The sequence below is a fragment of the Schistocerca nitens genome, chromosome 4, assembly GCF_023898315.1.
Source record: "Schistocerca nitens isolate TAMUIC-IGC-003100 chromosome 4, iqSchNite1.1, whole genome shotgun sequence".
NCBI lineage: Eukaryota > Metazoa > Arthropoda > Insecta > Orthoptera > Acrididae > Schistocerca > Schistocerca nitens.
This window is the reverse complement of record NC_064617.1, coordinates 82,498,594-82,506,202: the sequence shown is the minus strand read 5'-3', so window position 1 is coordinate 82,506,202 and position 7,609 is coordinate 82,498,594.

Below are 7,609 nucleotides of genomic sequence, written 5' to 3'. Positions count from 1 at the left end.
GTTCGTGTCTGGCGAATAGGGAGGCCAATCCACGCCGCCTCCTGAATGTTTCGGATAGCCCAAAGCAATCACACGATCATCGAAATATTCATTCAGGAAATTAAAGACGTCGGCCGTGCGATGTGGCCGGGCACCATCTTGCATAAACCACGAGGTGTTCGCAGTGTCGTCTAAGGCAGTTTGTACCGCCACAAATTCACGAAGAATGTCCAGATAGCGTGATGCAGTAATCGTTTCGGATCTGAAAAATGGGCCAATGATTCCTTTGGAAGAAATGGCGGCCCAGACCAGTACTTTTTGAGGATGCAGGGACGATGGGACTGCCACATGGGGCTTTTCGGTTCCCCATATGCGCCAGTTCTGTTTATTGACGAAGCCGTCCAGGTAAAAATAAGCTTCGTCAGTAAACCAAATGCTGCCCACATGCATATCGCCGTCATCAATCCTGTGCACTATATCGTTAGCGAATGTCTCTCGTGCAGCAATGGTAGCGGCGCTGAGGGGTTGCCGCGTTTGAATTTTGTATGGATAGAGGTGTAAACTCTGGCGCATGAGACGATACGTGGACGTTGGCGTCATTTGGACCGCAGCTGCAACACGGCGAACGGAAACCCGAGGCCGCTGTTGGATCACCTGCTGCACTAGCTGCGCGTTGCCCTCTGTGGTTGCCGTACGCGGTCGCCCTACCTTTCCAGCACGTTCATCCGTCACGTTCCCAGTCCGTTGAAATTTTTCAAACAGATCCTTTATTGTATCGCTTTTCGGTCCTTTGGTTACATTAAACCTTCGTTGAAAACTTCGTCTTGTTGCAACAACACTGTGTTCTAGGCGGTGGAATTCCAACACCAGAAAAATCCGCTGTTCTAAGGAATAAACCATGTTGTCTACAGCACACTTGCACGTTGTGAACAGCACACGCTTACAGCAGAAAGACGACGTACAGAATGGCGCACCCACAGACTGCGTTGTCTTCTATATCTTTCACATCACTTGCAGCGCCATCTGTTGTTGAAAATTGTAACTACTGTAACTTCGAAAGTTTGTCCGCCTGAAAATGTACTGTTGTCCCAAGCATATTGCAACAAACGGTGTATTTCTATCGCTGCTCGTTTAGTTTTTTTATTGCCGTTTCAAATATACCGGTCATTTTTGAAACACCCTGTAAAAATAATATAGTTATGGCTGCAATGGAAGTAATAGGAATATCGTCACACGACAACTAGATGATAAACAACAATTTTCGACAGACAGTTAGGTATGGTATAAAAGGCACATTATTTCATGTGACTTATTTAGGAAACGTTTGCTGTCGATTGGAATGAACCTAGAAAGGAGTGTACTGAAATTTGTTTTAGGCATAATGAAATGGTTTACGGGAATTGCGTAATAGGAAAAACACGAATCTATATTTGGCAAAATAAGATTGGTAAATAGGGAATGGGGGCTCTAGTAAGTGAAAAAGATACTATCTACACTTTCCGTTTTGCGCCATATTTGAGCAAAGCAATAGTGATACAATCAGCAAAAACAACGGAACTCATGGGATGATTTAACAGTATGATCGTTTCAATTCATATAGGTACTAGGATCCAATAACACTGGAGCAAGTACAAATGCAATACAAAAAGAGAGGTCAGTTATTAGAACGTACCTCTGCGACGCGAAAGCAAGTGAAAATTATCGACAAGACTTTTTGAATGTATATGAAGCAAACTAGAGACTACCAAGTATTCGTTGATGTATTTCGTTAACGGTACACCAGCAATTGTAATCACGAGTTGTCATCGTAGAGACGAGCTGAACAATTCACTAAATACACAAAAAGGTTCATTTCGCCTTTCTGTCCACTTCTATTCAAATAAAAGTCAAACAGCTCTTTGCACTGACTCGTTCCTTGTAACGATCTTTAAATTGCAGGCCATGTTCCTTCAATGGTGTTCGAATGTGCTTCAGTTTTTGTATCCTTGAAATAAATGCTGTGATTTACAGATAGGTGTTTGAAACCTTCATGTTTTAGGCGTTCATAGTAACTGAAACAATTAGACATATGGTTGTCCCAGGTACATACACTACTGACCATTAAAATTGCTACACCACGAAGATGACGTGCTACAGACGCGAAATTTAACCAACAGGAAGAAGATGCTGTGATATGCAAATGACTAGGTTTTCAGAGCATTCACACAAGGTTGGCGCCGGTGGCGACGCCTACAACGTGCTTGCATGAGGAAAGTTTCCAACCGATATCTCATACACAAACAGCAGTTGACCGGCGTTGCCTGGTGAAACGTTGTTGTGATGCCTCGTGTAAGGAGGAGAAATGCGTACCATCACGTTTCCGACTTTGATAAAGGTCGGATTGTAGCCTATCGCGATTGCACTTTATCTTATCGCGATATTGCTGCTCTCGTTGGTCGATATCCAATGACTGTTAGCAGAATATGGAATCGGTGGGTTCAAGCGACTAATACGGAACGCCGTGCTGGATCCCAAAGGCCTCGTATCACTAGCAGTCGAGATGACAGGACTCTTATGCGCATGGCTGTAACGGATCGTGCAGCGACGTCTCGATCCCTGAGTCAACAGATGGGGACGTTTGCAAAACAACAACCATCTGCACGAACAGTTCGACGTTTGCAGCAGCATGGACTATCAGCTCTGAGACCATGGCTGCGGTTACCCTTGACGCTGCATCAGAGACAGGAGCGCCTGCGATGGTGTACTCAACGACGAACCTGGGTGCACGAATGGCAAAACGTCATTTTTTCGGATGAATACAGGTTCTGTTTACAGCATCATGATGGTCGCATCCGTGTCTGGTGTCATCGCGGTGAACGCACATTGGAAGCGTGCATTCATCATCGTCATACTGGCGTATCGCCCGGCGTGATGGTATGGGGTGCCATTGGTTACACGTCTCGGTCACCTCTTGTTCGCATTGACAGCACTTTGAACAGTCGACGTTACGTTTCAGATGTGTTACGGCCCGTGGCTCTACCCTTCATTCGATCCCTGCGAAACCCTACATTTCAGCAGGATAATGCACGAACGTATGTTGCAGGTCCTGTACGGACCTTCCTGGATACAGAAAATGTTCGACTGCTGCCCTGCCCAGCACATTCTCCAGATCTCTCACCAACTGAAAACGTTTGGTCAATGGTGGCCGAGCAACTGGCTCGTCACAAGACGCCAGTCACTACTCTTGATGAACTGTGGTATTGTGTTGAAGCTGCATGGGCAGCTATACCTGTACATGCCATCCAAGCTCTGTTTGACGCAAATGCCCAGGCGTATCAAGGCCGTTATTACGGCCAGAGATGGTTGTTCTGGGTACTGATTTCTCAGGATCTATGCACCCAAATTGCGTGAAAATCTAATCACATGTCAGTTCTAGTATAATATTTGTCCAGTGAATACCCGTTTATCATCTACATTTCTTCTTGGTGCAGCAATTTTAATGGCCAGTAGTGTATTTTCTTCAATTATTTCCAAAAGTACCTACTTAGATTTCTCTTGGAAAACAACAAAAAACACTTATTAGTGCCTTTTTCGATAGCTACGAATACCCAACGCCCTGTCGCGTTATTCCTTTCTCCAGACTTTTGCCAAACAGTCAGTCACCAGTTTCCACAGTTACATCTTTTCCACGAAGTTTTTAATTTTTCTCTGAACACGCGGCAATACAATTGTCCTATAGTATTCTTTACAATCAACAACACAAGGAGTGCCAAGTTGTAGCTCGTAATAATTTCACTTGCTTTTACATCTATGCAAACAAAAGTATAAGAGACAGTCAATGAAAACCGAACACCCGCGCAATGAGACCATGAAATGGTTCCATTTAAAAGTAACCCCCACACGCGTTAGGATATTCGTGTCACTGGGAGACGAGACGATGTTCTGAAAAACGCAGTCGCCCACTGACAGATCCACAGCCGTACCCATTCTTGCACTTCATCATCCGACTCGAACCGAAGTCCAAGCTTGTCGTTCAAGTAGCCACGGTGAAACATCCGGTCTAACCGGACGACGTTTCAGTGTTTCCCAACCGAATCGCTGACCCGTAGTCTTCGTCGGGTTGGCAGCGTGGTGGCGGGCGATGTCGTGCAGACAGGATGCTTCCGTCCGACGCATTTAGACTTCATGGCGCGCCGCAGTTTCTGCAAAGTGTCTTTGTAGGGCTGCGCATTGATTGTGGTCCCAAGTCGAGGAAATCGACTAACAGTCTAAGAGAACGTCATCACCACCTTTCTGGAACTTGTATGAACAGTGTAACGTATTGCTATCATTACGACATTTCTCATCGAGGCATATACGTTATCTCGCATTTCTAGCTGCTTCTCTCACACAAATAATAAAAAAAATTCAGAAATTCAGGGTCGTCACCAACCCAAGCCCTTCCTAACCATTTAGAAAAAACGGAGCTGGAGAATTATTAGTTTAATTACTTTAATATTTAATTACAAGTATGCACATTTATTCAAGTAGCCAGATAAATAGCACTCCATGTCGTGCATGAAGCAACTTGATTAATTCGGGATTGGAAATCGGAGTAAGTGGGTAAGATCAGCACCACAGAATTTATCTTTCACGTAGATTATTTATTGTATCTAAGTATATGGTTGTACATCCTAACTACACATAACTGGTGCCTCACTAGACATATTTAAGCAAGAATTATTTGAAACTGTAACAGAGCATAATTTAACTACAGCAAGTAGAGACTCACACAAAACGGGGGTGGGAGACAATGATACTATCATCTCCTTTGCATTCGTACCATAAAAATATCTCAGTGGGATTCGCATTACGACTCCACACATGTACTATTCTGGACAGAGGTTTAACCAATGCACGAGGTTGTGCGATAATTATTCGACATACTAACTGCGTCTGCTGCTTGCAATCGGTCGAACTAGAGCACGTGGTGCATTCCGAATCAAACTATTGTGCTGCTTTGTAGAAAGCGTACGAAAGAACTGATATTCTTGCAGAAATTATATCTCATTAAACAAGTAAACTGTTAAAATAAAGCCTATTGCGGTGCCGTGGTGGACCAGAAGGGTCATTAATTACCAAACACGTGGCACAAAATCGACACACAAAGACAAAAACACCTTCCACAAAATATAAGATTATAAATCATTAAAAATCATACTCGCTTCGACACAGTATTACACTCACGTACGGTTGACGTGATCCTAACCAGCTTTTCCTAATCAGATTTACCGTTTGAAATTCTACTTCATCGTTGTTCAAAATGAACAAAGTAACTTCCACACTTTTAACTAAAACACCCAAAAATCGCCTATTTAAAGCAATATAATTATGGCAAATTCGGAAAAAGAACTCGCTTCACACGCTTCAGTTAAGCTGAAGTTCTTAAGTACTTCAACGGTTAAACATAACGAAGTCCTAACTCAACCTGCTTCCTATCACCTGAAACCCCCCTTAAGAGCTACGATCCGTACTCACCAAGCGTTTACCGAAGAGTGCCGCTTTCTCTTTCGAGATTACCTAGCTCGCTCCCCGTGCAGCGGAAGCTACCAGAGGGATAGTCCTCTGTCACCAGCCTCACACATAAAAACAGCCTTCGACTAAGATAGGTTTCCAGTACCTGAACAGGGAGATTTACCCAAGTTAGTTATCCTGTGCTCTGCTTCGAACGAGAAGCAACATCGTCTACTCCCTGCAGATGATGACCAACTCAGCGTTTCCCACAAAACAAAACCGAAGTCCCACATTAAAACACACACATAATATTCAATAGGCCTTATTTGAGCGCTCAGTCTTTCTGGAAGAGTTCATGAATTGAGCTAAAATCAGGCAGTAGAGTGAATAAGTTGTACCGAATTCGACATGAGTCTTATGAAACGACTTCACAGAGACGTTTCAACAGCTTTGGATTTCTTTGGTGGGGGGAGATGGATGTTTCCACTGTTGGCTTTGCCCGTTGTCCCCGCCCTGTCTAAATACTGTTAGACGGAATCTTCCTGTTACATAATAACGCCGTGCCCCACACAGCCAATCGGACGAAGACTACGCTTCAGTGATTTGGGCGGGAAACACTAAAACGTCCTCTGTACAGACCGGATCTTTCACCGTGTGTTTCACACCTTTGACAAACTAAAGACAGACATGCCTGGCCGTCGGCTTCAGTCGGGCGAGGAAATGCAAGAATGAGTGCGGTTGTGGATCCGTCAGCGGCCGACCGCGTTTTGCAGCACAGGAATTGTTGGTCTCGTCTCCCACTGAGACGAATGTCTTAACGCGTGTGATGATTACTTTTGCATGGAATCATTCCATGGTCCCGTTGTTGGGGATGTTGAGTTTCCATTTGACTGTCCCTCGTATGTCCGTAGCAAAATGGTACTTATCGGTAGTTTGGCACCTTGCAGAAATTTTCTCGTCCCCATTGTCCCATTTTTACCCGACACTTCCGTGTGGATCCGTCACTCAAACCCTTCTTCGAGCTTCATTGCTGACTGGTACACCTCACGCCTTCTCTCTTTCGCGAAGAATCCACTTGCCATACAGCAGTCTAGAAACTGCTTATCGTCTTTCAGATTATATATAAACTCCACATCAACGCGCTGGTTCGTTTTTTAAGACGCTAGAAACACTCACTCGAACCGAACAGTGGAACCGAAAAGTGGTCAGCGTGGCAGAATGTCAATCCTAAGGGCCCGGGTTCGATTCCCGGTTGGGTCGGAGATTTTTCTCCGCTCAGGGACTGGATGTTGTGTTGTCATAATCATCATCATTTCAGCACCATCGACGCGCAAGTCGCCGAAGTGGCGTCAAATAGAAAGACTTACACCCGGCGAACGGTCAGCCCGACGGGTGACCCTAGTCACACATCACAAACCATATAAAGACTATGTTATTCATCGATAACACACTATTGCAAGACACAGCGTACTTTTACAGACTGAAATTACAGAACGAAAGCAGCATAAGTCCAACACGCCATGATATACACATAACGAAAAGCAGGTCACTACTGTATCTCAAAGCTCAGTTCCCATTCAGGGGAAAAAGGAATTCTACACTGTGATACAGACATAGACTGACAGAGTAGCTATAAAATTCAGTATTTAAGGACAGCCACGGGAAACATGTTTCAATCGACATAATTATTACTTAACATCTGACAGCTGAAATTTCGCCTTCCAACCTAGCTTAGACATCTACATCTACATGGATACTCTGCAAATCACATTTAAGTGCCTGGCAGAGGGTTCATCGAACAAACTAAGGTACAGAACAGCTAGCCACCAAAGACAGGTTTTTCGCTATCACACTCGTTGGCTTCGTCGAATCACAACCAGACTGTTGCATTACAACCTGATCTGAACCTCTGGCTACGCTAAACATTAGTCTTTCACGAGCGGGCTATCGACAGCGTTTTACTTTTTATCCGTCGTAGCAATATGGCGATGGCCATTTAAATTTTACTTCTGGACCTCCGTTTCAAGATGGTGTGTTTTTCCACGACCCTGTTTTTAACTGGCGTCTCTTCCGTCGATTGGGATTGACGTGTAGTTGTTTTTAACACCTCTGTCTCCGTGTTTTGCAGTTTTGACATCGGCGCGTATGACACTAATTG